Source organism: Schistocerca nitens, chromosome 2 (genome assembly GCF_023898315.1).
Source record: "Schistocerca nitens isolate TAMUIC-IGC-003100 chromosome 2, iqSchNite1.1, whole genome shotgun sequence".
Lineage (NCBI taxonomy): Eukaryota > Metazoa > Arthropoda > Insecta > Orthoptera > Acrididae > Schistocerca > Schistocerca nitens.
Genome location: NC_064615.1, coordinates 1093754189 through 1093777665, shown reverse-complemented (window position 1 = coordinate 1093777665; position 23477 = coordinate 1093754189). Strand labels below are relative to the sequence as shown.

The window sequence follows — 23477 nt, the reverse complement described above, 5'->3', positions numbered from 1 at the left end:
CATCAGTTTTTGCTGACAATGGTCTGCCAGTGCGAGTGTCATCACTGGTGTCTTCGCGGCCATCTTTAAATCGTTTAAACCACTCAAACACTTGTGTTCGCGATAAACAATCATCGCCGTACACTTGTTGTAACATTACAAACGTTTCACTTGCAGATTTTCCTAGTTTGAAACAAAATTTGATGTTAACACGCTGTTCTTTCTGTACACTCAACATTTTCCGACGCACAGACAAAACGTCAACTACTTAAAACAGACGCCACGGGCAGACTGAGTGCAGGAGGCAGATGAAACTCGAGCAGTAGGCGGAGCGAGAGTCACGTGACAGGCCACGCGACTTTCAGCCTTATTGCATTCGTTTTATTGTTTCACCAGTACTAGTCCGCTTTTTTTCTAGCCACACCTCGTACACAGACGTTCGATTTTTATAGACTTGTAGACTGGAAATAGGAAACGCTTGAGGTGAGAAATATCAAAATGCAAGAAAACAACAAAGAACCGTCGAGAGCAAGTTTGCTAAGATAATGTGTGCACACTAATCGACGTCTGAAGTGAAGACAGTCTGCGCACAGTCGAGGTGGGTAGTCTAAGACTTTCTTCAGCTAGCGGTGTGTCTCGGCCAATTAGAGTTCAGGGCAGACGGTGTCGGTGCATCATGTTCGGTATTCGAATGACACACAAGGAGTCTCGTCTTCTTCTTGGATTGTAGTTTGTCCGATGTTGTAGGCGGAGAGGTTCGCTGAAGGTTGCCACTTAGGTTTCTAGGTAAAATCTTGCAATGACATTTGCTTCCCGCATTCCCTGGTTATGAGCTAAGACTTTTAATCTAACGCACTGCAAACAGCAGCTTCGCGTGCTATGTTAGTGCAAATAATTCACACCTGTACTGAGTCATTATAAGTAATACTATTCAACATGTTTTGTACTGTGGGCCATCCACTCTCGATTCACATGGGCCACAATTCATTTTCTCCATATTACACATCTGAATCATATGAGAGCGATGAAGTGGGATTTTCCCGTACGACCATTTCACAAGTAAACCATGAACATCAGGAATCCGGTAAAACATCAAATCTCCGACATCGGTTGAGCCGGAGGAAGATCCTGCAAGAACGGGACCAACGACGATTGAAGAGAATCGTTCATCGTGACAGAAGTGCAACCCTTCCGCAAATTACTGCAAATTTCAATGCTGGGCCATCAGATAGTGTCAGAGTGCGAACCACTCAGCGAAACATCATTGATATGGGCTTTCGGAGCCGAAGGCCCACTTCTGTATCCTTGATGACTGCACGACACAAAGCTTTACGCCTCGCCTGGGCCCGTAAACACCGACGTTGGACTCTTGACGACTGTAAACATGTTGCCTAGTCGGAACAGTCTCGTTTCAAATTGTATCGAGCGGATAGATGTGTACGGGCATGGAGACAACCTCATGAATCCATGGGCCCTGCATGTCAGCAGAGGACTGTTGGAGCTGGTGGAGGCTCTGTAGCGGTGTGGGGCGTGTGCAGTTGGAGTGATATGAGCTCCTGATACATATAGGTACGACTGTGGCAGGGGACACGTACGCAAGCATCCTGTCTGATAACCTGCATCCGTTCATGTCCATTGTGCATTCCGACGGAGTTGGGCAATTCCAGCACGACAATACGACACCTCACGTGTTCAGAATTGCTACAGAGCGGCTTCACCAACACTCCTCTGAGTTTAAACTCTTCCTCTGGATACTAAACTCCACAGACTTGCCCTTTTTTCACATGATGTACTGCGCGCTATGGATAAAGGGCCACAGGAGATTCCATATTTTTATCCTTCCGGAAAGGATCTGGCGTGATGCCTCACTGCACACTATTAACGAAGGTAGGAGAATATGGAACAGGTTCCCAGATGTGTTAGTGGCTCGAAGACTTCTTAAGTAGTAGAGCTTATGATGTTGTCCTCGACGGCGAGTGTTCATCAGAGATAAGGATACCATCAGGAGTGACCGACCCACCGAAGGTGTGATAGGATCGCTATTATTTTCTACATACGTAAATGATCTGGCAGACAGGATGGACAACAATCTGCGGTTGTTTGCTAATGATGCTGTACGCGAAGCTGTCGAAGTTGAGTGACAGAGGATACATGATGACTGAGTCAAAATTTCTAGTTGGTGTGATGAATGGCAGCTGACTCAAAATGTAGAAAAATGAGAGTTAATGCGGATGAGTAGGAGAAACAAACCCGTCACGTGCGGATACGGCATTAGTAGCGTCCCACTTCACACAATCACGTCGGTTAAATATCTGGGCGTAGCGTTGCTAAGCGATATGAAGTGGAACGAGCATATGAGGGATTTGATACGAATGGTACATGGTGGATTTCGTTTTAGTACGAGTATTTTGGAAATGTGTGGCTCATCTGTAAAGGAGACTACACACAGGGCGTAAGTGAGACCTATTCTTGAGTCTGGGATCCGGACCAGATGGGGTTAAAGGCAGACATCGAAGCAGTTCAAAGGTGGGTTCGTAGATTTGTTACCAGATGATTTGGACAGCATGTAAGTGTTACGGAGATGCTCCGGGAACTCAAATGGGAATCCCCAGAGGCAAGGGGACATAGTTTTCGAGGAACACTTCTGGAACATTTAGGGAGTCGCAATTTGAAGCTGGCTACAGAACGATATTTCTGCCGCAAACGTACATTTCGCGGAAGGACCACGAAGACAAGATATGAGAAATAGGGGTCATACGCAAGCATATAAACAGTCGTTTTCCCCTCAGTGTATTTGCAAGTGGAACAGGAAAAGAGTACTCTCCGCCACGCACCGTACGGTGGCTTGCAAAGTATCTATGTAGATGTAGACAAGCAACGTTGAGACAGTGCAGACCGTTATGGAGCGGCGCCAGGCAGAAAGCATTTCGGAAACGAAAACTCTGGTTGGCTGTTCGTGTGCTACTGCCGTTGACAGGTATGGAAAGTGGTTGAAGGAAGGTCAAACCACGAGAGGCAACAAGGTATTGGACGTCCAACCCTCATTACAGAACTAGGAACTCCGAGGTTTCCACTCTCTGCAAAACAGGATAGATGGCAATCTGTGGCAGTCACAGTAACAGACTAAGGTGCCGGTGCAGGCGCAAGCTTTTTTTTTAACACACCGTTTAGCACACATTGTTGAACTTTGGGCTCCGCAGTAAACAAACCCCTCCCGATGTTCCCCTGTGGACCCAACGACACTGTCAAATACTATAGCAGTGGGCCTGGAATGAGGGCGATTGGATCATGGATCAATAAAAACTGTCACCTGCTCCCGTGAGTCACGTTCCTTCTTACTCTAGGTCTATGGTCGTGCCTGGGAGGTACGCTGCCATACAGGCCTTTGCCATTCCAAACACACACCGCGCCACCGACACACGTCATTGGGGGCAGTACTATGCTACGAGCGACATTCATCTACATCTAGATCATACCCAGGAAGCCACCTAATGGTGTCTGGCGGAGGGTACTTTCGGTACCACTATTTGATCCCTCCAACCCTGTTCCACTCGCGTATAGTGCGTGAAAAGAATGATTGTCGGTAAGCCTCTGTATTGGCTCTAATTCCTCGAATTTTCCCCTCGTGGTCAATATGCGAGATGTATGTCGGGGAAGTAATATGCTGTCCGACTCCTCCTGAAAAGCGCAGTCCCGAAATTTCAATAAGAAATCTCTCCGTGATGCACAACGCCTCTCTTGTAACGTCTGCCAGTGGAGTTTTTTTTTTCGGCATCTCCGCAACGCTCTTTTGCCAGTTAAACGATCCCTTGACGAAACGCGCCGCTCTTCGTTCTATCTTCTCTATCTCCTCTGTCTGTCCTACCAGATATGGATCGCAGATAGATGAACAATACTCAAGAATCGGGCGAACAAGCGCCTTATAAGCCACTTATTTCGTGGATGAGTTACATTTTCTTAAGATTCTTCCGATGAATCTGAGTCTGTTGTCTGCTTTTCCCACTGGTCATTCCACTTAAGGTCGCTCTGGATAGTTACGCCTAGATATTATACGGCAGACGCTGTCTCCAGCTGTTTGTCGTCAATAGTGCAGCTGTACAGTGATGGATTTCTTTTCCTATGTATGTGCAATTTACGTTCAGGGTCAACTGCCAGAGTCTGCACCATTCATCAATTCCCTACAGGTCGTTCTGCAAATTCTTACTATCTTCTGGCGTTGCTACTTTCGTATAAACAACTGCATCATCTGGGAATAGCCTTAAACAGCATCCGACGCTTTCTACTAGATTCTTTATATATATTGTGAACAGCAACGGTCCTATCACACTTCCCTGTGGTACCCCGGATATTACCCTTACATCTGTCGATTTAGTTCCGTTAAGAGAGACGTGTTGAGTTCTATCTGCAAGAAAGTCTTGAATTCAATCGCAGGTCTGCTCCGATACTCCGTAAGCTCGTTTTTTTTTTTTTTTTTTTTTCATTAAACGGCTGTCCGGGACGGTGTCAGATGCCTTACTGAAATCAAGGAACACGGCATCAACCTGAGCCCCGCTGTCCACTGTGCTGTGGATCTCAAGGAAGGACAGAGCGAGCTGCGTTTCTCAATCCATGTTGATTTTTATAGAGCAGCTGTTCATTTTCCAAGAACGTCATAATTCTTGCGCACAAAACATGTTCAATAATTCTACAACAGATTGACGTCAACGATATAGGTCTATAATTGTGTGGATCTGTCTTACGGCCATTCACTTGGGCTTCCATGCGACCTGTGATACCAATCAAAGGCACATTAACAGCTATTGACTATGTCAACATTATTACGGACCAACTGGAACCCTTCATGCTTAATGTAACTTCCCTGTGAACGCACTAAAAATGATTTTTTTCATCTGAAATCGATTTTTAGAGTTTTTTTGAACAAAATAATGGTTAAAAAGCCTGAACTGGACGTCAGGAAATTGTTTACCCATGTTTGAGCTTCTTTCACACATCATTGTTGTCATTAGAATTCTGTTCGAGAAACATGTACCGTATAACTGTTATTCAAGTTGACAGCAATGCTAGGAGCTGACGGCTTGCAATGCTCTTATGTTTCGCTTGCATGTATTTCGTTTTCGAGCGTTGCTTGTCTTATAAACTTTTCTGTAGGTTGGCCATTTTGTCATTCTTGAAAATTATTATGTCTGTAATTTGTTTTGATTTTGGGGGGGGGGGGGGGTGGAGGGGGTTGATTTGGGACAGGAGGCCAAACTGCGAGGTCATCGGTCTCATCGGATTAGGGAAGGAAGTCGGCCGCGCTCTTTCAAAGGAACCATCCCGGCATTTGCTTGAAGCGATTTAGGGAAATCACGGAAAACGTAAATCAGGATGGGCGGACGAGGGATTGAAGTGTCGTCCTCCCGAATGTGAGCCCAGTGTGCTAACCACTGCACCACCTCGCCCGGTTGTTTTGATAGGGGAGGGGGAGTTAGTAAACGTGTTGCTCTAGAGTTGCTAGGAACATATCCTTGGTTGAATACGAGACAATCGCTATTGGGAATCGATTCCGTCAGAGTGGGTCCTTCTAACAACTAAATATGCCAGAATAACAAGGAGAAACAAGAAAAGAAAGAGAGAAGATGAGGAACACGTAAACCAAAAATATTATGTAACTGGAGTGTTGAGCAACGACACATGTAAGTCATAGATCAAATATGACTTTGAACTGAATTTCCCGAGAATTGCATTTTCTGCATGTTGATTTTATGCACACAAAAATATCTGTTTCATGGTACTACTTGCAGGAAAGTCCACTACATACTCTAACGTACTGCCAACAGGAAGAAAAATACATAGCGATTAATTACAAAAACAAACCTTAATTTTGATTTTCAGATGTAAATGTTTGTAGAAGAAAAATTTGTGACTGAAATGACGTGATAGTAGTCTACTTTTTAGATAAAAATGCTGTTAATGTTTACTTAAATTTTCAAGCATCTGAGTAAGACAGTTAGCCAGCGCACAAATTCCAAGTTGTTGTTGCTGTCTTCGGTCCAAAGACTGGTTCGATGCAGCTCTCCATCCTACTCTATCCTCTGCAAGTCTCTTCAATCTCCGAATAACTACTGCAACCTACATCCTACCGAATCTGCTTAGTGTAATCACCTCTTGGTCTCCCTCTACGACTTTTACTCCACTCGTCCCTCCAGTATTAAATTGGTGATCCCTTGATGTCTCAGAACGTTTCCTACCAACCAATCCTTTCTTGTAGTCAAGTTGTGCCACAAATTCCTCTTCTCCCCAATTCTATTCAGTACCTTCACATTAGTTACGTGATATATCCGCCTAATCTTCAGCATTCTTCTGTCACACCACATTTCAGAAGCTTCTAGTCTCTGCTTGCCTAAACTATTTATCGTCCATGTTTCACATCCATATATGGCTACACTCCATACAAATACTTTCAGAAAAGATTTCCTGACACTTAAATCTATACTCGATGCTAACAAATTTGTCTTCTTCAGAAATGCTTTGCTTGCCATCGCCAGTCTACATTTGATATCCTCTCAACTTCGACTGTCCTCAGTTATTTTGCTGCCCAAATAGCAAAACTCATGTACTACTTTACGTGTCTCATTTCCTAATCTAATTCCCTCAGTATCACCTGATTTATTTCGACTTTATTCCATTAACCCGGTCTCGAAAACAGACGTATGGCCGGGAGAGCGGTGTGCTGACCACATGCCCCTCCACATCCGCATCTAGTGACGCTTGTGGGCTGAGGATGACACGGCGGCCGGTCGGTACCGTCGTGCGTTCCAAGGCCTGCTCGGACGGAGTTTAGTAGAGTTTAGTTTTAGTTTGTATTCCATTATTCTCGTTTTGCTTCTGTTGATGTGCATCTTATATACTCCTTTCAAGACACTGTCCATTCCGCTCAACTGTTGTTCCAAGTCCTTTGCTAGAAAAATACTAACAATGTTCATAAAGTTTCCAAGCATGGACCAGCATATCAAAATATACACTACTGGCCATTAAAATTGCTACACCACGAAGATGACGTGCTACAGACGCGAAATTTAACCGACAGGAAGAAGATGCTGTGATATGCAAATGATTAGCTTTTCGGAGCATTCACACAAGGTTGGCGCCGGTGGCGACACCTACAGCGTGCAGACACGAGGAAAGTTTCCAAGCGGCCTCGTATCACTAGCAGTCGGGATGACAGGCATCTTATCCGCATGGCTGTAACGGATTTTGCCGACTCGTCTCGATCGCTGAGTCAACAGATGGGGACGTTTGCAAGACAACAAGATGGGGACGTTTGCAAGACAACAATCATATGCACGAACAGTTCGACGACGTTTGCAGCAGCATGGACAATCAGCTCGGAGACCACGGCTGCGGTTACCCTTGACGCTGCATCACAGACAGGAGCGCCTGCGATGGTGTACTCAACGACGAACCTGGGTGCACGAATGGCAAAACGTAATTTTTTCGGATTAATCCAGGTTCTATTTACAGCATGATGATGGTCGCATCCGTATTTGGCGACATCGCGGTGAACGCGCACTAGAAGAGTGTATGCGTCATCGCCATACTGACGTATCACCCGGCGCGATGGTATGGGGTGCCATTAGTTACACGTCTCGATCACCACTTGTTCGCATTGACGGCACTTTGAACAGTAGACGTTACATTTCAGATGTCTTACGACCCGTGCCTCTACCCTTCATTCGATGCCTGCAAAACCCTACATTTCAGCAGGATAATGCACGACCGCATGTTGCAGGTCCTGTACGGGCCTTCCTGGATACAGAAAATGTTCGACTGCTGCCCTGGCCAGCACATTCTCCAGATCTCTCACCAATTGAAAACGTCTGGTCAATGGTGGCTGAGCAACTGGCTCGTGACAATACGCCAGTCACTACTCTTGATGAACTGCGGTATCGTATTGAAGCTGCATGGGCAGCTGTACCTGTACACGCCATCCAAGCTCTGTTTGACTCAATGGCCATGCGTAGCAAGGCCGTTATTACGGCCTGAGGTGGTTGTTCTGGGTACTGATTTCTCAGGATCTATGCACCTAAATTGCGTGATAATGTAATCACATGTCAGTTGTAGTATAATATATTTGTTCAATGAATAACCGTTTATCATCTGCATTTCTTTTTGGTGTAGCAATTTTAAGGGTCAGTAGTGTAATTTGCGATCTTCACAAAAATATTGTAATAAAGTGAGTGTTCGAAGTAATGTTATTAATTGTATAGCTAAGTGTTCAGGATGGATCACTCCTACAATCCTACAATTTACATGCTACTCAGAGTTCGCGTTGCTAAGTTAGAGTCGTGTAAACTTAATGAACATTGCCAGTATTTTTCCAGACGTTCACAGACAAATTACCTTAGCGTCTTCCCCGACGGCCATTGCTATCTGTGTCGCAAGGGCAGAATCGTTCTGCAGTGGTTTGAGGAGCACGGCGACGGAAACGTGTTGATTCCCAGGCCGCAACACTCGCCTGATCGGAACTCGTCGGAAGACATGTGCGACACTATCGGGCGCCAGCTCTCCACCAACAAACCACCGACCGGTGTTTGCACGGACACGGCGTGTCCTGTGTGCAGACGTGTGTTGCCAACCAACATCGGAATCCTACCAGAGACTTGTCGCGCCACCTCCACGCAATGCGCTGCCGTATTGCATTCCAAAGGTGGACCGACAAGTTTTTAAGTAGGTGGTCGTTGTATTCGGGGGACTTAAGTCTATGTTGATGGAATAAGGAGATAAGGATTTAGTGTACAAACTAATCACCAACAGGGAAACAACTACGTCAAAAACTTCCGATAAACATTCACGAATATTGTGGGCAGCTGAAGTACTTCGTGCAGATAATTGTAGATGGCGCATCATAAGTGTATGCCCTTTTTGCATATTAATATTTAACTAGTTGCTTTATAGAAAAAAAGTACAGAACGCAGCTTACAATAATTGGATGTTAATATTCAAAATACCAATGATATGTGATAAATTAAGTCGTTGTGCAGCCATAAACCTCAATGAAGAAATCGTTCTTAAAACTTAAAGTTCTTCAGGTCTGCTATAAATAACCGCCCACAGATAACAGGGGCAACACACGACAATTGTGCTTTTCTTAAATTTCTCAAGAATGGGCTGGATTTATTTCGGTCCACAGATGATGTCAGAAACATAGAATCCAGTCTATATGATATACATACTCGTAGATGTTTATAAAAATATAAATACAAATACAAATTTCCATGCAAGGCCGGCCGCTGTGGCCGAGAGGTTTAAGACGCTTCAGGTTGGAACCGGGCGACCGCTACGGTCGCAGGTTCTAATCGTCCCTCGGGCATGGATGTGTGTGATGTTCTTAGGTTAATTAGGTTTAAGTAGTTCTAGGGGACTGATGACCTCAGATGTTAAGTCCCGTAGTGCTCAGAGGCATTTGAACCATCTCCTCGAAAGACACTGGAACTATTTCAACCACTCCTGGCACACATATTATTTACTGTCTGCAAAGAATCACTGTACCTACTGAATGGGCAGGGGAGCGGGTGGGGGAGAAAAGCTAGCGTAGCTCACGACGCGCAAATAGCCAGACTACATTTATCCAGTATTTGAGAATGCGAGCATTTAGTAACTTCCAACAAACTTTGAATAGAGTTTCAAACATTTACTAACCTTCTTCCCGCTGATAACCCGCACAAAATAATAAACGGAAAACACCCGTCGCCCATTGCATTTTTGCTGTACGTGCAGTACAATTGCCACATCAAGCACGCCGTTTTATTTATTACTTCTTTACCATTAACTGTATGCGAGACACATTTTGCCAACAGCATTCACATGTACCATCCAATGTACCAGCAGAATTATATAACTGTGCGACACATTGTTCAGGAAATACTACGTCATAGACACGTGAGGAACCGCCACGACATTTAAGTTTATTACTTCTTTACTGGTAACTCCATTCGCACTACACTTCGCAGACAGTATCCAAATATGCTACAGAATGTAACTGCGAAATTGTACCATTGTACGACACATATTTCCAGGATATATGGCGTCAAAATGATTGAGCAGCGTGCAAACGAAATTGCATGGCCAAATTCGATACAGACATAGGTGAGATTATACGTGGACTATATGTGGAATATATGTGACATATGCATACACGAGCAACGCCACTGGTAAGACTCTCTTCCTAAGCCCCTGGATCGATTTCAACCAAGTCAGGTACACATAATCCTTACCGTCCGGTTGGTTGGGGAAGGGGACCAAACAGTGAGGTAATCGGTATCATCGGACTGTAATGACGTCGGCCGTGTCCTTTCAAAGGATCCATCCCGGCATTTTCCTGAAGTGATTTAGACAAATCACGGGGAACCAAAATCAGGATGGCCGGAAAAGGGACTGAACCGTAGCCCAGTGTGCTAACCACTGCACCACCTCGCTCGGTTGTTTTGATGAGGGAGGTGGAATTAGCAAACGTGTAGTACTAGAGTTGCTAGGAATATATTCTTGGTTTAATACGAGACAGTTGCTGTTGGCAATAGATTCCGTCAGTGGGTCCTTGCAGCAGCTAAAGACGGGGGCGGACGAGGGGGGGGGGGGAGGGGAGGGGGTAAGAGCCAGCAACTTCCTATTGTGGCGCAGGTTTTAGCTTGGAGAGGGAAAGGGTTGTGCGGGCTGGAGTAGATGGACAAAGAAAGGGTGAGGCACGTGATGTACTAATAGAAGATTGGAATACATATATATCCGGTCAGCGCCACGTACGCAGCTAGTTTGTTAATAAACCATCCTACAGCTCTATTGCTTATTGTCTGACACGTCATAAGGTGAACAAATTCCTTAGCCAACCACGCGGGCCGTAATTCATGGGCATTGCGTGTACTGTGTGCAGGCATGAGGCGCCCCACAACTCCGGAATCCTACCAGTAGTTGGTCGTCATGAAACTTCCTGCCAGATTAAAACTGTGTGCCGGACCGAGACTCGAACTCGGGACCTTTGCCTTTCCCGGGCAAGTGCTCTACCAACTGAGCTACCCAAGCAAGACTCACGTCTCGACTTCGAGTCTCGGTCTGGCACACAGTTTCAATCTGCCAGGAAGTTTCATATCAGCGCACACTCCGCTGCAGAGTGAAAATCTCATTCCAGTTGGTCGTCATGTTTGCACACATCAGTGCATTTTGATAAAATACAGAGGGAAGAACATAGTGCTTAGAAAAATGAGCCACAAAGAAAGACCACATGAGAGACTTTCGATAAATGTTCACGAACGTTAGGGACAGCTGAAGTAGTTCGTGCACAAAACTGTAGGTGGCGCATCATATGTGTACGATCTCTTTCCGTATTAATATGTAACTAACTGCTTTATAGAAAAAGGTAAAAACACCGCTTGCAATAAGTTGATGTTCAGATTTAAAATACCAGTGATACGTGATAAATAAAGAACTTTTACAGCCGTAAATCTCAACGAACGACTATATTCTTAGCACGTACAATTCTTGAGGTCAGCCATAAATAATAGCACAGAGCATTTGAGTACAGCACACGACTCTATTGCACTTTATTAAATTTTTCAAGAGTGGGTTGGATTTAGTCCAGCCTCAACATCTACTAATAAAATCATTGAATTCATACTCATCATAAAAATGTTTGGCTGTATGCACATTATCTTCTAAAACTCTGGAGCGATTTCAACCAAACTTCGTACACTATCGCATACTGTCTGCAAAGAATCACAGTGCACTTAAGAACCAGATACCTACCAAAGGGGGGGGGGGGGGTGAAAAAGAAGCTTAGCTCACAACATGCAAATAGCCAGAATACATTTATCCAGTATTTGAGAATGAGAGCATTTAGTGATTTACAATAAACTTAACATATAATTTCAAACATTTACTAAAGTTCTTCTCGCTGATTGACCTCCACAAAAAGATGAACGGAAAAAGGTTTATCGCTTACTGCATTTTCCTGCTCATGTAGTAAAACTGCCGCATTCGGCATGTCGTTTATTTTATTACTTCTTTACCACTAACTGTATTCGCGACACATTTTGCCAACATCATTCATATATACCATTGATGCGTGAAGAAATTGGGCCTCATGTATGACGTTTTAACTTATTATCTACTATTCACAACAAATTTCGCAAAGAGTATCTATTCCATGCTACTAAATGCACTTACAAGAATATATCACTGTACGACACATGGTTACAGAGATATGACGTCAAATACTAAAATTCGTGAAAAACTGTCGCATCAAGCACGACGTTTAAATTTATTACGTCTTTACTACTAATTCTATTCGCAACAAATTTCACAGACATTATCTACATATACCATTGGATGCACCAGAAAAACTGTACCATTGTACGACACATAGTTTAGTAGATATCACGTCATAAACATTGAGCAGAGTGAAAACGAAACTGCAGGGCGAAACTGGATACAGATACAGGTGAGATATAAATACAAATAAGTGTGAAATATACGTGGATCGTATGTCATATGTGCGTACACGGTTAAAGACACAGGTAAAAAGCGCCTCATTATCCATTGGATCGATTTCAACCAAATTTAGTATACATATTACTTACTATCTGGAAATAAATACTGTGGAGGGAAGAACTAGCAATTTCCTATTGGTGTGCGGGTAATAGTTTGATGGGCAGAGAGGGGGCAGACGAGAAGACGGACAGAGAAAGGAAAGACAAGGAGATAGACAGAGACAGGGGAGGAAGAGTTGGGCAGAGAGGGGGCAAGGAGGAGATGGACAGAGAAAGAGAAGAGGAAGAGATAGACAGGAAAGGAGAGAGAGGAGACAGACAGTGGGAAGGGGAAGTAGAAGATGGACTGAGAGAGAGCGAAGGAGGAGATGGGGAAAGAGAGACTGAAGGAGGACATGGACTTTGAGGAGGGGAGGAGGAGATTGTGATAATGGGAGGGGGCTGATGGACAGGCAAGGGGAGGAGTAGATGGATAGAGGGAGGAGCAGAAGGAGATGGACAAAGAGGGGGGGGGGGTGGCAGGAGCAGCTGGACATGGAAGTGGAGGAAGTGGGCAGACAGAGGAGGTGGTGGAGATAGAGGGGGAAGACAGCACATGGAGAAAGACAGGAGGAAGAAGAGATGGATACAGAAAGGGAATAGGAGATGGACTTAAGAGGCATGAGGAGAAGCGGGCATAGAGAGGTTAAGGAGGAGATGGAGAGAGAAAGGAAAAAGGAGGACATAGAGAGATGGGAGAGTAGGAGATGAACAGCAGAAGGGGGAGGAGGAGATGGACAGGTAGAGGGGGAAGAAGATAGACATAGAGAGGGGGAAGAGGAGATTTGGCTTGAGGAGTGGGGAAGAGATGGACAGAGAGAGGGGCAGGAGTAGATGGACAGGGAGATGGACATGGAAGTAGATAGAGGCGCTGTTGGAGAGGTACAAAGAGGGGTGGAGATGGACTAATAGAAGGCTGGAATAATTACATGCATGGGAAACACCAGGTACTCAGCAATTTTGTAAATAAACCATCCTGTAATTCTATTGCTTACTGTCGTTCACTCTCACTGTACATGCCAATTCTTTTTTCATCCACGCGACCCATAATTCGTGTTATGTGGCGCTACACAGCTTAGCAATCTTGCCAGGGACCTGTTTCCAGCAGATATGTTGCTGTATCGCATTCCAAAGCTAGACTGAAACGCTATTAAGTAGGTGGTCGTCATGTTTGGGCACATAAGTGTATGTTGATGGAATAAAGAGATACTGACTTAGAGTTTAGAAAAAACTCTACTGTGACCAACCTATTCCCCTCCATGCGCTCTTGCCCTGCTCCAAGAATCCTATCATGCATACAGAGAATTCCTTCGTACTCGTGACCAGCACATGCTCGCACACCATCGATAGCTCCAGCAACATATTCACCACAAGCCAAAAGGCAATGGAACTGACTTGCAATGTGCACTAAACTAAAAGAACTACCTATAAGCCTTACAGTGCATTGGAAAGCATTCCACAGACTCTCCAGAGTCAATCCCACTCTCCCCTATTCCATCCTACACATAGCAGACCACTTCTGGACAACCTCACTGAAGTCAACCTATCTGGAAGACACATTCACCATCCCACATGATACCAACTTTGGTCACTCGATGGATTGCTATAGGTAAGAACATACTAACAATACTATCCCACTTCTCGTACCAGATTTCTAGTAGTTACAGAACTCCATAAACAGGACTGAACACGCCTGTAACAGCAGAAGACATTTTACAAACACTCGCTAAAAAGCGAAACGCTGCTTCTGGAAACGATACTGTTACTACCGCCAACTCAAAGAATCTCACAAGGCCTATCACGATACCCTGGCCATCCTCTACGGTACAATTCTGGTCCTCCCCTTCCTGAAACCTGATAAGCCACAATTATAGTCCTATCGACCTGTAAGCCTCGGTTTTCAGCAAAATCTTTGAAAGTGTTCTTATTCAACGAATTCATCAGCACCTTGTAAATCACCTATCCATTCCCAACACCCAGTGTGGTTTTATTTCAACCATTCCATCGACAACGAACTTCCGTACCTCCCCATTTCATCTCCCATTAACTAACTAAATAGAAGTTAGCTGTATTTATCTCCCTTGATATCCAAAAAGCCGTCAACCAGATATAGACTTCTGTACTGTTCTTCAACTACAACCTATGCACTCCCAGTTAACTATGTCTGCATTACCATTATCCTACATATGTCAGAGTCAATCATGCCAGCTCCTGTATATTTCACCCCACTGCAAGTGTGCCAATAACTCCCTCCACTCATCTTCCACTTCTGAAGATAGCATCAGATTCTTCACCATTGTCTTCCAAAATATCCACCGTTTCCAAAGACCACAACGCCACCAACAAATTTCCCCTACCATCTGCTTCGTATTCCATGTCACTACCCAAGCCACTTACTCTCAAAACCAAGAACAGTGTGCATTCACTTGTCTCGACATCCTCGTTTAAACACATTCAGCCCCTCATCCAAAGAACCCACTCCCTAGCTTGTCATCATCAAGTGACAGCAGTACAGCACCTTATACCACAACATCCAATCCCCACCCACTAACAACCCCATTATAATACATTCCCTACATCCATAACTTCATCTTTAGTGAAACATTCAGCAACCCAAGCACAATGTCCAAACCCATCCCTATGCCCTCCACCATACTGATAATACCCTTCCCCTTGCCAGAGGCATACCACCATCTACATCTGGCCTAATCACTCAATCCTCTATGACTTCCTTACTAACAGTCAACAATACCTTCTCCATATTTATTATTTCTGCTGACCTTATCATCCATAGTAGATTCCCAGCACAACTCTATAGGTGGCATCAATTTACAGACTTCCTCCAAGGCGAAATTGTCCCCATCCAACAGCGCCCCCATACTCAGCAACACCACTCCAGATGGTATCCTAGCGGCTCTTTGGATGCCTCAATGCAGCAGGTCTCGTTCCAGTTGCAGGTAACCACCTAACTGTTCTCCTCACCATCTCTTATATACAACCTCATCTCCATGCAACTCAACCCAATCTCCATCCAAAACTACTCTCGTTGCCAGTAGTTTCATCGCTCACTACCTGCTCCTCTATAACAATTGCACCTTATCTGACAACTTGAGCAAAACTAAACACTTTGCAGCATACCTGAAAACTCCCAATTTTACCTACTGTGCATTCTCTATAATCCATGTATGAACAGCCATCACTGACCCACCCATGGCTCCTATCGTCCAGTATTTGGACAAATAACACAGACAAAATTACATTCACTAGTCACAGGCAGAACATAAAACAAGTGCACCACTAGAAATGCAACAACTTCACCTGGTCATGACTGCCTCAAAGAATTCCTGTTCTCCTTTCGAGTCACTCTTGCAGCCATTCACACCCACATTATCTCCACAGGTTTCTATCATCAGCTACGGAAAATTCCCGAAATCCTTCTTTTCCTCAAACTGTTTCAATCTTCTACTGATACCTTTCTCTACCACCCAGTCTGCCTCACCTCAGTCTTTAGCAAGGTGTTTGAATCCTTCTTCTCCTGATGTATCCATCAATGCCTGAGCCAACAACATCTCCTCACCACTAACCAGTGTGACTCCCATCCCAATTTTTTCTCTGATGACCATCTCATTCACTTCATCCATATCCTATCCCACCAGCTCAACTCCCGTAAATCTGCTGTCCTCGATCTAGAGAAACCCTATCACTTATATGGCATTCCAGCCCCCTTCTCAATCACCAGACCTAAGTACTTCCAATTAATTGTATCTGCCTTACTGCATGCTCCCTATCTAACCACTCATTCTTTTTCACCATTAACAATACCATTTACTGTATCTTCCATCCCTCTACAGGACTGCCTGAAGGCTCTGTCCTCTCTTCTCTCAATTAATCCTCTGCATTGCTGATATGCCCATACTACCTCCTTTAGTCCATGTCCTTCAGTATGATGATGACACCATTTCCCTCATCCTCTAACCTCCACTCCAGAAATCCCAATGATCCCTCCAAATCTACCTCAATCAGTTTATCTCTAGGTGCAACCAGTGGCTCTTCAAGATCAACCCCTTCAAAAGCCAGGCAATAATCACAGGGTGAACCACTTTCTCCTTCCACCTCCAACACTTGTATGTTACCATTTACAAGCATCCTACCCAATTACCTAATACAATAAAATATCTTGGACTGACCCTCCACTGGTACCTAACATTGATGTCTCATCTACTAACCATCCAACAGACAGCCCACAATAGACTAAAACTTCAAACAGGCTGAATTTGGGATTACTTTCTTCCACTATCCTCCACACCAACAAAACACTGATTCGACCCATCCTCTGCTATGCAAATGTTGCATGGATCTCTGTCCCCACCAAAGTTCTATAAGTCTCTGTGAATCCTTAAACGCATTGCACTCCATCTCACTTTGTGCATCCATTTACCTTCCCCCATATGGATCCTCCACTGTGTCATCAAATTTACACCACTCCACTCGTGGTTCCGATAACATTTTACCACATAAGCGACTTACCATTTGGTCACCCCCTTCTCCCTACATTTTTATGCATAAGGTTGCACCCACAACAATTTTCACTACTTAATGTGATACAGATGTATGCAAATCTTGCACTCGAACGCCACTTACTTCATAGCTTGGCACCCCAAGAGGCCACTACTAATTGTTCTACACTCCGTATGGAAACCTTACAGTTGTGGTGCTTCTTGCATCCCTCTTAGCTTGGCCGCCCAAGCAGGGGCTTGTGTTACTTGGGTCTTAAACTGGCCCTGCTCTTCACCCACATCGAAAACTCCCTTATGTCCCATCCTCTCTGCAAACGAGATTTCAGTAAGCCCATTGTGCCTCTCTGACAGCAAATGTGGTATGCTGCAATGCCATTATGAACATGTAGTGTTATCCATAAACCTACACACTCCACATCCTTTCCAATACAATGACACTCACCTGGATGTTTATCCCTCCTGCCAACTGCAACTCTTGCCCATCTATCACTGTCCACATCGGGGCTCCTCTCACCCTTTCCCTCTCCATCCATCCCTATCCATTTTCTCTTGTTACCACTGCTGTGCCCACACAAGAAATTCCTCTTCACCCTCCTGTTGTCTTACTATCCACCTCAACAATTATCTTCATCTTCATAGTTTCCTACCACACATACCCCCTCAACTCTATGGAACTTATTTCCTCCTCCCAAACTACTTCTCTCCCCATCCATGTCCTTCAGATTTTAAGTGAAAGTGCTGCGCTTCAGTGCTGTTTCTTTGAAGAGTTTCACCATTCTGTGATATGTTTTTAAAATGTATATATTTTAGTTTTTTAGCAGTCAATCTTTGACTTTTAATTTAGAAAAGCAAATCAATTGTGATGTGTTTTATCTATTGTGCACCAACGTAGTGTGAGGGAGATGAAATAACAATAAAGGAAGAAACCTGATTGCATCATCCCATGGGAGCAACTACAATAGCCTGACAAGTATACTCCCCAGTGGTATATCAATTGCTTTCACTTATGTACTTTGTGTAGATTGGTAAGGTTACTGCCCTATGTTTCACATCAGTACCTCTTTGTGTTTGTAGTTTGTTTGTGCCATCGAGACTTCTTCTCCATGTATGCATGAGTGTTCATCATCACATCAGTTTGTAAGTCATCGTTAGTATCGCCACACCTGTCTAGCTGTCATCTCATTGCTGCTGCCACAAACGTCTTGCAGCTTCTGTTTTCACGACCAAAGCAGTCGACTTGCCACTTCCATCTTCACTTCCGCCAACTTCATCTGCCGTTGTTATCAACAAATCACACCAGACGTTGCTGCTGTCATCCCCCTTCATCTCGGCAATGCTCTGTAGCCAGCAGTAATCATAAATCATCTGTTCCCTGTCATCTTGTCCTACGATGGACACTCCAACCACCTCCCACGCTCCGACAGTGACCACCCTTTGTCCACCCTCTGCTTGCCACCTTCTCGTTCTCATTCACAGTCACTGCCCTACCCTTCCCACGACCTCTTCCATACTGCCTTCCTCTTCCTTTGCCTATCCCCCACTTCAAACTTATCCCACACTGACCACATAGCCTGCAATACTAGCAAAAATAACGACTCGCCCTGTTGCTGTGGGAACGCCAGACGCCACAACAAAGTCAACAAGCAGCCAAACCAAGTCCAACTAAATGGAAGGACTTGTACCATGCTATATGTAACTTTTTTCACTTTTTCCAGTTCCCCAACCCCCACTGCAACCCACTATCTCAAAACAAACACAGAAGGGCCATAAACCGTACCCTAACTACCAGTACTATAACCAAGAAACCACAAACAGATATCGATCTTACTGAATACATGGACATCTCTCCCTCCCCTGAATCTTCTTTCCTAGCGATGCCAGATTTAGAATGGCCATCATAAAGTCTAACCCTTCAAGCCCCTATCATAATCCTACTGTTGTCAAAAATGCCTCCTTTATAATGACCAGCTCACCTCAATTGTAAAAATCCAACCAGCTGTCTATATTGTAAAGTCTCCCACTTTCTCAAACAGTTTTTACACATCGCATTACCTCCCATCTGCAATGATACCCCCCTAACCTACTAAACCAATTGCAAAGCCAAACCCCCATGTGTCACCCAGAATTAACTTTCCCAACCCATCCCATTGATCGTCTTACCCACATCAGTTACACTCCATCCCCACCTCCAACTGCCAAATACATAAGATTACTTACCATCGTCCTGCTGAATATCCAACCCTTCCAATGATGGCATACCTTACAGTGAATTTCCCTTGCTTCTGCTCCATTTTCCCTATCAACACCCAAGTCACTTACTCTCAAAAACAAGTCCACTTCGTTTTCACCCTACTCAACACCATCGTTTAAACTTTTTCACCCACTCATATATGCAAAACCACCCCCTAAACTCTTACCATAGTGCAACAGTAACACAGTATCCTATGCAACAATGTCCGTTCCCCACCCACCAACAAGTATCTTTTAATACATACCCAGTCCCAAGAAAACATCAGTACCATTGTGCATAATGAAACATTCCTCCAACTCTACTACATAATTCAAAACTCTCCGTATATCTTCCAATGCATAGAGAATATCCTTCTGCTGGTCAGAGATGCAGTTGCAGTCGGTCACCACAAGAACATCCCCATCTGCCCATAACCCTCACTCAATAATTTCACTGAACCCTTATCCTTAGCCTAATCTTCAAAATGCTTATCTGTTACATGTGCTACTCTCTACATCTAACCTATTAATCCCTTCCCATATGGTCCCCTCACCCACACTGAGTGTACATTTCCTACCTATATTACAGTCGCTGACATTAACGTACACAGTAGATCCCATACAGAACTCCAGCAATGGCGTCAGTTTGCAGACAACCTTCAAAGCGAAACTGTCCCCATTTCACTGCACACTCGCTCTCGAAGCAACGGCACTCGAGACATCGTCCTAGGATTTTCCAACCACCTTGGTACCTCACTGAAGAAGTTCCTCCTCACCATCTCTCATCCCCATGCACGCCATTTCAATCTCCATTCGAGACTATTCCTGTGCCAACTGGAATGCCTATGGGAAATCGTTGACACCAAGATTGGAAACCATCCCCTAATCCCCAGCAATATTATGGTATCCCCCATGCCATGGCCATCCTGCAGCAGGCCTCATCAGACGCTATATCCATCCACAAGCATACCAAGGCCACATATCATCATCCCCGCAACTTATATGCCTTCTAGGAGAATCCTGTTGCTTATACTGCTCCTTCCTAAAGACTCATGACTGAGACCTACTCACACACCACTGGAAAATATAGACACGCATCAGGAATTTACTCATTACTAAAAAGCGCTGGGTCTAGTGTTACACATGCACCAGACTCAACACTAGTCTTCCAAGTACTAGAAAGCATTCCACAAACTCACTGGCAGACAATCTGTCCCTCACTACCTGCCACTCCACAAAATCCATCCCTTACCAGACAAACTGAGCAAAGCTGAACACTTCGCCGCCTGTCTTGCTGACATCTTCTCGGTCCCCAACAACCCCCAACTTAGATTACTCGCTGTTCCCCACCGTCCACGAATGCCCAAATGTTAGTGTCCCACACCTGATTCTAAGCTTCCAGTACTTGGACAAAACTCTCCGTATATCTTCCAATGCATAGAGAATATCCTTCTGCTGGTCAGAGATGCAGTTGCAGTCGGTCACCACAAGAACATCCCCATCTGCCCATAACCCTCACTCAATAATTTCACTGAACCCTTATCCATAGCCTAATCTTCAAAATCCAATTCACAGCAAATGGCATAAAAAAATACTTAACAGAAAATGTAGCACATCGCCTGGTCATGACTGGATTACCTACAGACACTTCAGAGAATGCCCCTTCGCCTTCCTAGTCATCCTTGCAATCATTTTGTACCATTATCCTCTACACAGATTACTCTCCTGAACTGTAGAAAAACTTCAAAATCTTACTTTTCCTCAAGCCACACAGATTCCCTACTAATACTTCCCCTACTGCCCCATCTGTCTCAGCTTTGCGCTTAGACACGTCTTAGAAAGTATCCTCTTCTGCCACACTCATCAACACCTGTGCCTCCCTTCTATTGACCAGGGTGTCTGCCATCCCACATTCTTTGCTGATAACCATCTGCTACATCTCACCCATCGGCTATCCTAGCTGCTCAACACCTCTGTAAATCTGCTATTTTGTCTCCTTTGACCCAGAGAAAGCTTATGATCATCAACAGCATTCCGGTCTCCTTGTCAGACTCCAGACATGAGCACATAATTATGTTCACTTTATTGCATCTTTCCCCTCTAAATCGCCAATCAATTTGTAACCATTAACAACACCAATTCCTGTACCTTCCATCTCACTGCATGTGTACCCCAATGCTTCATCCTCTCTCCTCTCCTTTACCTCCTTTTCACTGCTGATATGCTCAAATCACCTCCACCAGTCCAACTCGTTCAGTATTTTGCAGATATGGCTCTCCTTGTCAATACCCTGCACTCCAGAGTTCTCAACGATTCCTCCAAATTCACCTCAATCAATTTACCTTGTGGTGTAACTAATGACTCCTCAAAAGCAACCCTTCATAAGCCCAGGCAATAATTGTAGGACTCATTCACACCATCAGTCTCCACGATTCGTACTTTATCATTTACAACTGTCCTAGCCAGTTAATTAATACACTCAAATATCTAGGACTCACGATCGACTCACCTGTTAACCATCCAAAAAAACACCCATAATGGACTAAAACTAATAACTGGCCGAACTTGGGCATTGTACCCTTCCACTTTCCTCCACACCTGAAAAACTTTGATCTGATCCATCCTTTGCTATGCAAATGTTATAAGTGTATACCCCAGATCCTGGAAGAACATGCAACCGTCCTCACGTTCCGCATCTGTTTGCCTTTTCCCACAAGGATCCTGTACTAACTCATCAAATCCCAACCTCCCCTCACTCACATGCAACTGCTCTGAACAACCTACACCACCTGGAAACTCAATTCCAACATACCTGTATTTTCCGCTCTACTTTTCCACTCCTTGTAGGTTGCTGCACCTCTACCAATACATCTCATCAACCCTACACCTACACACCCTCCACTTACTCTTCCCAGATCATGAAATCTATCTTGACATTAACCCACTCTATGAAATTTAAACCTACCCCACGTATTACATCTTATCAGGGCTCCGTCTCCCTTCCCTACCCTTATTTCCCCAGGTTTCTCTTTCCCATTTTCCCCCTTCCACCCTTTTTTTCCTACCCCCTTTTCTCCCTCATCAAAAACCCCTTCTACTTCACCCCAATCTTTCATCCCAAAAGTTACTCCTACCTCATCGATTTCGCACACTATCCCCTCCATCCCTATACCACCATTCTTGTACACTCCTCAACGATCAACATTTTCATTTTCCTCTTCAACAACAGACCACCTACCGAAATGGGTGAGGGGGTGGGGGTGAGGAGGGGTGGGGGGGGGTGTCCGTCTGGTTTAGTGTAAGTGTAGTGCTTCTTTTTAAAGTCAATATTTTACATCGTGTTTTAAGTGTGTGTTTCGTTCTTACCTATTATTATGATTATTATTATTTTTTCTATCTAGAAACGAAGAAGTCACATCTCTTATATACAAAATCATCTATTTTGTATCACCATTGAAACTGTTTAATTCATTGTAAATATCTCATCTTTATGTTAGTGTTCATTTTCGTCTCAGTTAGTCTTTAGTTGTCGCTTTGCTGAAGAGTAGGTGTAAAGTACAGCTGACAGGTAACCCCGCCCGTACGGGACGAGCGAGGATGAAATAACAATAAAGGAAAAAAACCGTGAAAGCGTTATTAATTATAATGTAGGCTATTACGATAGAAGAGAATATTTAAGTGGTTTACATTTATGGAGAAAATGGCAGGAAAGTCGATAACGCTGCAACTGTCCTGAGTTCAAACACTTCCGCTGGCCACCAAAGTCCCCAGACATGAACATTATTGAGCATATCTGGGATGCCTTGCAACGTGCTGTTCATAAGAGTTTTCCACACACTCGTACTCTTACGGATTTATGGACAGCCCTGCAAGATTCATGGTGTCAATTCCCTGCAGCATTACTTCAGACGTTAGTCCAGTCCATGCCACGTCGTGTTGAGACACTTCTGTGTGCTCGCTGGGGCCATGTTAGGCATGTGTAGCAGTTCCTTTGGCTCTTCTGTGTAGAACTTACCCGGTCTGGTAACAAGACTAAACTTGAACTACACTTAAGCACTCTGGTGGCCATTCTACCCACCACTCAGTCACTTACATACTCGCAGATCGTCTGTAAAATAAGAATTTAGTAAGACATCCGATCATGTCTTCTGGGTACTTCATTTTTTTTGTCAGGCTATCTATTCGTTCTGTTATT

General features: G+C 44.3%; 1 protein-coding gene and 1 non-coding gene across 2 annotated transcripts in view; both read right to left on the bottom strand.

Moving 5' to 3' along the window:
- Positions 1–23477, bottom strand: part of LOC126235565 (homeobox protein aristaless-like) — a 1033344-nt gene that overhangs the window by 740800 nt on the left and 269067 nt on the right. The gene's annotated exons all lie outside the window — the stretch shown is intronic.
- Positions 10961–11035, bottom strand: Trnas-gga (transfer RNA serine (anticodon GGA)). The gene has a single exon. It is a non-coding gene; the product is annotated as a tRNA-Ser (tRNA).